Source organism: Alexandromys fortis, unplaced genomic scaffold (genome assembly GCF_014885135.2).
Source record: "Alexandromys fortis isolate MF-2015 unplaced genomic scaffold, M_Fortis_MF-2015_v1.1 scaffold_122, whole genome shotgun sequence".
Taxonomy (NCBI): domain Eukaryota; kingdom Metazoa; phylum Chordata; class Mammalia; order Rodentia; family Cricetidae; genus Alexandromys; species Alexandromys fortis.
Genome location: NW_026068004.1, coordinates 4,175,084 through 4,185,038, shown reverse-complemented (window position 1 = coordinate 4,185,038; position 9,955 = coordinate 4,175,084). Strand labels below are relative to the sequence as shown.

The 9,955-nt window shown below is 42.2% G+C and overlaps 1 pseudogene; it reads left to right on the top strand.

The window, feature by feature from the left end:
- The first annotated feature begins 273 nt into the window (after nucleotides 1-273).
- On the top strand, nucleotides 274-1,220 carry LOC126513080 (olfactory receptor 2A12-like; annotated as a pseudogene).
- The last annotated feature ends 8,735 nt before the right edge of the window (nucleotides 1,221-9,955 follow it).

Here is a 9,955-nt window from a genome sequence, read left to right as displayed (position 1 = left end):
TTACATGGTGTTTTTAGGAGCTTTGTGAGTCACTTTAGAAATTCACAATAATGCCAGACATGAGTGTCATCATCCTCGTTTTATAGATGAAGAGACTGAGGCATGAAGAGGTCACATAACTTGGGAAACTTGGGAAGAGTGCACAGAAACTGAGCAGTGTGCTCAGAACCAATACTCCAGCCTTCCTACCTCTGTAGATGCCATCTTGCTGGCCTACCATCTATCCAGTAACATGTTGTTAAATGTGATTCTCTTACAGGCCCAGTGGTTGGGATGATTCCAAGACAGAACCAAAGCTGGGTTTCTGAGTTTATCCTGCTTGGCTTCTCCAGGGACTCTGTGACAAACAACACACTCTTCACTGTGTTCCTTCTCATCTACCTGAGCTCAGTCCTGGGCAATGGGCTCATCATCCTGCTGATCTGCCTGGACTCACATCTGCACACTCCCATGTACTTCTTCCTCTGTAATCTTGCCCTGTTGGATATGGGCTATGTCACCACCACTATTCCCCAGATGTTGGTGCATCTTCTTGCTAAATCCAAGACCATCTCCTTTGCTGGATGTTGGCTTCAGATGTATATGTTTGGTGCACTGGCAATCACAGAGTGTATCCTTTTTGTGGTCATGGCTTATGACCGGTATGTGGCAATTTGCCACCCATTGAATTATACTGTCATCCTCACCTGGGACTTGTGCATACGGTTGGCAGCTGGAACCTGGGTCTGTGGTTTCTTCTTCTCTCTGATACACACCTTCTTCACCATGAGGCTTCCATACTGTGGCCCTAACATAGTCAACCATTATTTCTGTGAAGGACCTTCAGTACGTAGTTTGGCCTGCATGGACACTCATCTTATTGAAATAGTGGATTTAGTCATGAGTGTCTTCATAAATGTTGTCCCAATCTCCCTCATTGTAGCCTCTTATATTCATATTGCCATGGCTATTCTTAAGATCAAATCCACCCAGGGCCGCTGCAAGGCTTTCTCTACCTGTGCCTCCCACCTGACCGTGGTCACACTCTTCTACGGTCCATGTACTTACATCTACCTAAGGCCCAACTCCAGCTACTCCCCTGAGCATGACAAACAGATCTCACTCTTTTATAATGTCTTTACCGCCTTGCTCAACCCAATGGTCTACAGCCTGAGGAACAAAGACATCAAGAGAGCATTTCTCAAAATGATGGATATGGTAGGTGGAATGTTGAATCTTAGGTGAACATTGGATAATTGTTCAATGTTGAAGACAAAGACAGTGTCTTTGTGGTATGTAAACAACATTGAGCATTTGATCCAACATAACTACTTAATAACTGAGGGCAATATTTTTGAAATAAAGATGACAGTCTTAATGAATAGATTACAATTCAGTTTAACTAAAAACATCTCAGTAATCTTGTGGTTGTGGTTATAAATAGAAAGACTTGATTATTGCTCACATTTGTTAGTTGTAGATTGGGAGTCATCTTGTGTAGCTAGATCCATCCTGAAGGAGGATTCCTGTATCCAGTGCATTCTATAACAGAGGGAAAAGAATCGTAGATAAATCTCATGATGTGTCAGCTTTCCAGGAATGACCAGTGCCTTTGCATATATTCTTTTGCCAATGAAAGCATCATGGTCCAGCCTGACAGCAAGAGGATGGAAATATTTTACTACCACAGAGAAGCAACGCAAGTCATTTGACTGTAGACTGGTATCTATAGTTCTAGTACAGAGAAGTGAGTGAGTAACAGGAGGGATGTAGCCTGATGTATACTCACAGATGGCAACAGCATGCCTGTAAACCATCAGGAAACAAACTGTTAGAGACATTATCATGGAAACATTAGAGGCTGAGGTGCTATATGCTAAGTAGTACATTAAGGCTGCCATTATTAAAATTAAATACACCTCAATAGTGTGTAGAATAGAATTGGTACAGGCCAGAGACTAAACTTCATATACAAATTCAATGTGGCCTATAGATAAACATGTTGAACTCTGCAGTGTGTGTCACCTGATGCAAAATTAAAAACTAAGGGCTCTGGATTTCATCACAACATTTCCAAGTCCTGCTGTAAGTGGCAGTAACATCCGAGGGCATGTATCACCTTTGCCTGCTTTCTGCTGCCTCATTTCCTACACTTTGGTGGTGGGCATTATTTTCCTATCATCTACCCAGTAGCCAATCAGAAAATCCCTCTGTGATTCAAGGTGTGTGTGTTTACACTTTATATATTATGTGATGTTCTGTTGAGCAGTCTGTTTTCTTGTAGGAGTCGAAAAATAATTCTTTTTAAGAATCTTTTGAGTACTTCTCCATCTTCTCTTCTTCACTCTTCCCCTTCTTTTTGTTTCTTTCTTTTTCTTTTTTGGTTTTTCAAGACAAGGTTTCTCTGTAGCTTTTGGAGCCTGTCCTGGAACTGATGATGTAAAGCAGGCTGCCCTTGAACTCACAGATATAAATCTTGAGGTACAGATTTTCATATAAACTAAATCTAACATATTGGATATTCTGCTTTGCTTTCTTTCCCTTGTCACTTTGCCAGGTGGGTCAACTGACACCAGATATAGCAAAAGCTTTTAAATATGCCTGGGTCTCATGAAGTAAGAGCCATGATTTAACTCTAGAGCTGTAACTTAACGTCTGCTCTGCAATCTACGGTATGGTTTGTGAGACGGGCAAGGTGCTGGAGACAGGAACATACACACACAGAGAGAGAGACATGGGTTATCCTTGAATTTCCCAAGAATACCAACTTTATTGTGCTCCAGGGAGGCTTATATAGTGCCTTCCCTGACCAACCACCATGTCCTGTCCTAGCTTTCGGGATTTCAGCTGCAAACCCACCAGAAACCACTCCCCTGATTCATGATCAGAACAGCTGCAAACATAGGAAAAAGCAAGGTGTTTAAAGGAAATTCAGGGTCTGGGGGTCTATAGTCCCCAACATAGAGCCAGCTTTCTTTAACATTATCTACACCAGAAAGACATCTGACGTCCCGCTAACCGGAATCCAGTGACCAGTAAGCTCAGAGATGAATTCTGAGCCCTGGTCATAAAGCAGCCTTGTGACTGTTGCACAGATAGAGCAAAAAAAAAAAAAAATCTTACTTATTTGTGTCTCAGCCCCATGGTTGTAACCAAACTTAAGGGACACACCAGAAAATACAGACTGACAAAACTTCCCAATGAAACAGGGAAACAACTTTTGTAATAAGCAGACAGGCAAAACTTTCCAACACGACAAGCAATGCAGCAAAATATATGGACACACCAGAAAGTACAGATAAAAGATTCCAATAAAATAAACAAAACTTTCCATGGGAAATAAACAAAATTTTGCAAACAGAACCAGAAACAGAACCAGATGGGCATCCAACATTTTGCTGTTTGCCTTGCATGAGAGAATGCTGGTGTCCAACTGAACCCCCTCCACATTCCACATAATGATCCCATAAAATAGAACTGGATTATAACTCACAAGGATGAAAGATTTATGGTAGCAGAAACCTGGCAGGTCTGCCAGTGGGTGGGAGACTGTGGCGGGTGTGAGACAGACAGATAGGCATTGTAGAGTGAGCTTGGGTACAGGGTTTATTTAATGGGTATGGAGAAGGCTATAAGGGTAAGGGGATTATGGATGGAAGAGAGAAATATATCTCTATGTCTATACCTATCTATCTAGAGAGAGAGAGTTGAAGGTAGGGAGGAAGGGGGATAATCTTCAGAAGAAGGAAGGACAGAAAGAAAGAGAGGAGAGGAAGAGCCAGATCAGTGGAAAGGGGGAGATTGGGGGTGGGCAGAACTTACTCTTAAAGGGATAGAGTACCCAGGGGACAGGGAAGGCCAGCAGAATTATAACATTCTCATGTTTCTCTTATAATAAAAAGGCAAGAAGTTAGGCATAGCAGGTTAAGGGGGTTAGGGCATCTAGTACTGAAGACTACTTCCTGCTGATTTGTGAATGTCAGAGTCTTGGGAGACCCTGAGAAAGCTGGGTGCTGGTCATGTTCTGGGGTATCCGGTTGCTTCAATCCTGTCCAGGATTTGTGGTGTGAAACAGTTTGGTGACTTTTGGACCTGGCAGGGTATTGACAGAGCAGAGGACAGGTTAAGTATAGAAAGAAAAAAATTTCTTTGGGTTTTGGGAGCTGAGGAGGAGTGTATCAGGAGCAGGAAATTGAGAGAGGGGAGTATCTGACTTCTTTAAGGTGAATCTTTCAATTCGACTCCGTGGAACTCATAAGAATTCTTTAAGTTTGTAAAAGATAAGTTTTAGACACATACATTGTATAAACAACAACATATTTATGCCAAAATGACTGTGATAGATGTTTTTGCACGATGAAAAGTATCTTTAGAAAATGACCAAAGAGAATTTATAGTGTTGACTTCACAGTATGGTACTCTTCAAGAGTTAGTTTAATAGCTTGTTAGCAATTTATTGAAAAAATTCCCAACTATGAATGGCAGCACAATGAGGGAGAACAATTGATAACTTGTGTTTGTCCTCAGATCTTTATAACTTGTAGGTACACACATTAATAACTTGCATTTATATGTCTTAAAACATGTTTTATTTAAAACGTGGTAAAAAGTTACACTGAGGGGTGAATAGCTACATGGCAGGACACCCCACTCTCTAGGACCTCCACAGTGCGACAAAACCCCAGGCCCCTCCTACAACCCTCTTGGCTTTTCTAGCAAGGCAGCAGGAGGGTTTCTTGCAGGTAGGCTCCCCCATTACCCAACCCCATCCTCCCGACCCTCCAACTTACATCCCTACCCCAGCCCCAAACTCACCTATTCTCCTGCAACCTCGGTGGAACTCTGAAACACAGCTTGCTTCAATACTGAGGGAACTTAAGAAGTGAGTGAACAGCCATGTGGTGGGACACCCCACTCTCTAGGACCTCCACAGTGGGATAGAACCCCAGGCCTCTCCTCCAACTCCCTTGGCTTTTCTAGCTAGCCAGCAGGAAAGTTCCCTGCAGATAGGCTCCCCCAGTTACCCAGCCCTATCCACCATACCCTGCAAACTACCAGCACCATTCCACCTCCAAACTCGCCTATCCTCCTGTGACCTCGGCAGAACTCTGAAACACAGCTTGCTATGATACTGAAAAAAGTAAGAACTTGCTACAATACTGAGGGAACCAAGAGCTTACTATAATACTCTGGGGACCAAGAGCTGGCTACAACACTGTAGGGACCAAGAGAGAGGAGCAAGAGAGTGAACCAGGAGAGAAGACCAATGGAGCAGGCTTAGAGAGACCTCAGAGGCTTCTTAAGACAGACATTGACAGTACATAATAGACCAAGAGAAGTTCCCAAACATTCAGACAGCCACTGCAAGGATTGGACCAAAATACAAAGACATTGCCGGCCTCATTTGAAGGAAGAGATGGGTAAGTGCCAATGCAAGAAATCATGCAAAAACCTAAAAAGCAACATGGTAACAGCAGAACCATGAGCTGATCCTGAAACACAATCAATATTAAAAGTTACTTAAAACTATAATTAAAGCTATTGTGTTGAGATTAAAGACAGTGTGGCTGGGAATGCAGCTCAGATACACAGCACCTGACTAGATAGTATGCGTGAGGCATAGAATTTGATTCATAGCATTGAAAATGACCTTCCCAAAATAATAACAATGAATGTTCAAGTCTCTTCAAATCCTGATGATCTGCCCACATTATACTGCAGTCTGGAGCCTAAAAGCTACTACCTACTGCATTGGATTCATTTGGCGAAAGATGTAGAACAAGGTTCAAGCTTGGACCCTTTTGGTGACTCATGTCATGACTGTCATGACATTGACATGGAATGGTGTATTTATACCACAACTATCCAAACGAGATAGTTGAGGCCTCAGCCCCTGGCCTGGCCCCTGCAGTGCTGTTGCTAAGCATCAATTGCACACAACAGACCTAACTCTTCTCATTCAGGCCATTGACCCACTTTCTAGCTCAGAAGAGACAGTACAGTCTAGAAAAACATTCACCTTCCCTTGGAAAGATCTTGAAGATGAGGTTCAGAGACATGAAGTGACCTTCCTGAGAACAGGTCAAAGCAACAGCCACTCTGTCCTTTAGTGACAGAAGAGCTAACCAGATCCTGTCAATCATGATCCTAACTCACTGCTTCATAGATAAATAAAGAGTGACCACAGAGAGAGGAGGGATTTGGCAAAGGTCATACAGCTGTCAATGGCACAGCCAGCACCAGAGCTTCACCATGTCTCTTGGGTGGAGGCTGGTTCTGCCATGTATGTCACATGCTTAATCATCTAAGCTCATAGCTGAACCTCAACTCTAACCAAGTTCTCTGCTGATGCTGATAGCTGCTCCTGACCTGTAGGTCAACGGACCTTCCCAGAGGTCAGCCAGATGTATACAGAAAAATCTACAGTTTCCCTTTGACTCAGGTGGGCTCCTAGGACTCAAAGAGAATATGGTGAGGTTTGAATCAGGGGAAGCAAGCAGCTTTCCTAGTCCTAACAAAACAGGGACTCTTTAATTGGCCTCCAGCTGACAACGCCTCGTTGAGGTGCCTTGTGGGAATTGACTCATTTACTAAGAAGTGTACTACAGAAAGTTTTCTGGGTTACTGTCTGGAGAAGGAAGCTGAGGGGAAGAGCATAGGGTTGTGCTATTACAAAACACTGAGGACTATGAAATGGTCCTTTGGGATGTCACAACAATGGGGGATGCAGAGTTAGACCTGAGGAAACAGTGCTTGCTGGGCTTAGAGAAGACCCAGTTTGGTTCCTAGCACTAACATAGAAGTTCACAGCTGTCTGTATCTCCAGCTCTAGAAGATCTAGTACTCTCTTCTGATCTCCTCAGGAACCAGACATGCATGTAGAAGAGACGCATAAGTGTGGCAAAACACTCACGCACATAAACAAAAGGGCAAACAAAAATAAAAGTCAACCTTGACATTGCAGACAGAATTTTCTTTGGGACAAGAACTCACAAGAAACAACATGAAGAATTATTAATTACAACAGCTCAGTCTTTGTTCAGGCTTGTCCCACTAGCTCTTATAACTTGAATTAATCTCCACATCTCTGTGGTGCCTCCTGAGTGCCTCAATTATTCACTTTGTCTATCTGCCCAGAAGACCTACTTATAGCTCTTGCATAGCTATTGGCCATTCAGGTTTTTCTTATACAGATCACATCAATACATCTTCACAGTGAACAAACATCCCACAACCAGACATACCAACATGGAGTCAGCAGTGACATCTCCATGCCTCTGGAGTGAGAAAACACTCACAAGGCTCATCTATCTTAGATGCAAATAAGAATTTAAGTCCAAATATATCAAACTCTGGAGCAGTTTTGAATTTGTTGTTTTTCTGCCTTGGTTGCCTCTCCTATAAAATTCCAACTGTAGCTTCTTTTCTTCTAGGCTGGCTAGAGGAATAGAATGTCATGATGTCTACACACTGGCACAAGTTCTGGCCAGTGCTCATGAACTCGAATATCCATCCCTGCCTTCTGCCTGTGTTTTGGATTCAATAGGAGGAGAACTTCCTGCTGAGAGTGATGATTGATAAGGGGTTAGAATTCCTGCGATCTGCTCCTTAAACACAGCCAATAGTAAAAGTGAATTATGAAATGATAATTAAATAAGTTGTACTGGAAACAAAGCCAGAGTGCCTAGGAATGTGGTTCACCTGTATAGCACCTGAGTAAATAGAATCCTTGAGGCTAGAGTTCGAATAATGGCATTTAAAAAAAATTGAAGGCCACACAAGCTATGAACTCTACACATCCTGACAACCAACCCCATTTTCCTGTGAACTCTATTCTAGCAGTTTTTTAGTGTAATGCATTTTCTGGTTGAAATACTATATGATAACATGTAATCTCAACTGCTGTTCAATGGCCTGTGTTGCAATCATTGCTTTGGTCACAATTGGTGTATTTACACCTTTCTAATTGGCAATCAGCACTAATCAGAAGCACCTTGGGCCCTGCAGTGCTGTTGCTAAGCCTTGTTCCACAGCTCTGACCCCAACTCTCCTCACTCCTCTTGCTGGTCCTCATCAGCTCTGGAGAAGCAGTGGTGTCCAGGCAGAGAGTCTTCTCCACAAGTATTAATAAAGAAATAGAGGTTCACAGAGAAGTAGGCAGTTCTGTGGTTGAGCCTCACATATAGAATGATACAGCCTCCCTGACACTGTTGGTTTTGGTCATGGAAATTTTATTATAGATGTATAAAAACGGGTTCAAGAGGGAAAGACACACACACACCAATTGAGTTAGACATAAGAGAGCCACACCAGAGCACATTACAGATGGTTGTGAGCCACCATGTGGGTAGCTGGGAATCGAACTCAGGACCTTTGGAAGAGCAGGCAATGCTCTTAACCTCTGAGCGATCTCTCCAGCCCTTTGCTTTGCTTCTCAAGTCAGGGCTTCTCTGTGTAGCTATGGAGCCTGTCCTTGAACTTTCTCTTCCTCTGTACATCAGGCTGGCCTCTAACTCACAGATATCCACTGTACTCTGCTTTCTGAGTGCAGGGATTAAAGGCCTGTGTCACCACCACCCAGCTGAGACTTTTTAAAGTTGAGATTCCCTCCTCTTTAGTTTGTTAACATAAAACACCGAGCACGGTTGCCTTAAGCCGACCTTCTCCAGAATCCTTCTGCCTAGACCTCCCAAATGCTAGGATTAGCAGCAGGGGGCACCATATCCAGTGAGCTGGGAATAATTCTAAGACTTTAAGAACACGGACTGAGGTGACTCCACCAAGAATTTGATCTTGGGAAGTCTCAAGGCCTTTTGCATTTCCCTGTTGTTCCAAAATTTTTGCCTTTTCCCTAAAATGACATTTAACATCAACTGGGGCCCATCATCCAGAACTGCTGAAACCAACTGAATCCAGTCATGTGGTGTTGCCTTGATGCTAGAAGCCCAAGTCTTTATCATCTCCCTAACAAATGCGGAATGCAAGCTGTAAATTACAACAGCTTGCTTAATTTCTTTTAGATCATTTATTCCTATAGGTATCCATCTACTTTCTTTGGATCCTTTTAGGCCTTTAGAACTTGTTGCTTTGTCTGGGTAGATTACAGGGTAGTAAGTTAAAATTCCGGGTAAGTCATCTCTGACAGCTATTGGCCATTTTGAATCCTGTCCTTGTGCCTTCTTTCCCTGTTCACCAGCTCCAATAATTTCTTCAATAATTTCAAATCTTTTTATCATTGTCTTCTGTAAAGCCTGAATCTTCTAGCATGTAAATATTTCTAGTGATTTCATTGAGGCACCTAGCCTCTGGTCCTCATTCTGCACATGTGATTCCAAGGTCTGAAGTTTCTCCTTTAAATATAACATCTCATCCTTGGCCATTACTTGAATAGTGTGCAGATTGCCATCCTGGAGAGATACTCTATCTACTAACGTGTCATAATCTTTTAACTAATTTTGATTGTCAAATTCAACAGTATGAATTCTTTCAGATAATTTCTCAGTACCCTTAGATATGGATTCAATTTTGTCTGTCAAATTAATTTTACCCTTTTTAATAGTATCAATTTTTTCAGATAACTTTTGATTTATGATGGTATTAATCCTGTCAACTAGCTGTTCATTATTAGTCTGTAAAGACTGTATCATTCCTAAAAGTGCCACATTCTTTCTTAAGGATAGAATATAAAGAACAAAGCTGAGTCCCAATATCCAATAAATTGAACTATCACCATAACCATATAAGCTTTGCAGAATACAATCCAGACTATTAGCAAAAATGTTACTAAAGGTTTCCAGATTAATATCGTCTGCCATATTGATTTATTAATTACCTGTTATGAGATCCAGCAAATTGTTTTAGGTGTAATAATCTTTATTGTCCAGCAGATGTCACGGTTGCAGATTTGCAACTAGCAGCAATGCAACCTGTGGCAAAAGGAACAGTCCTGAGCCGCTTTAGTTTCCTGCCTTGGTTC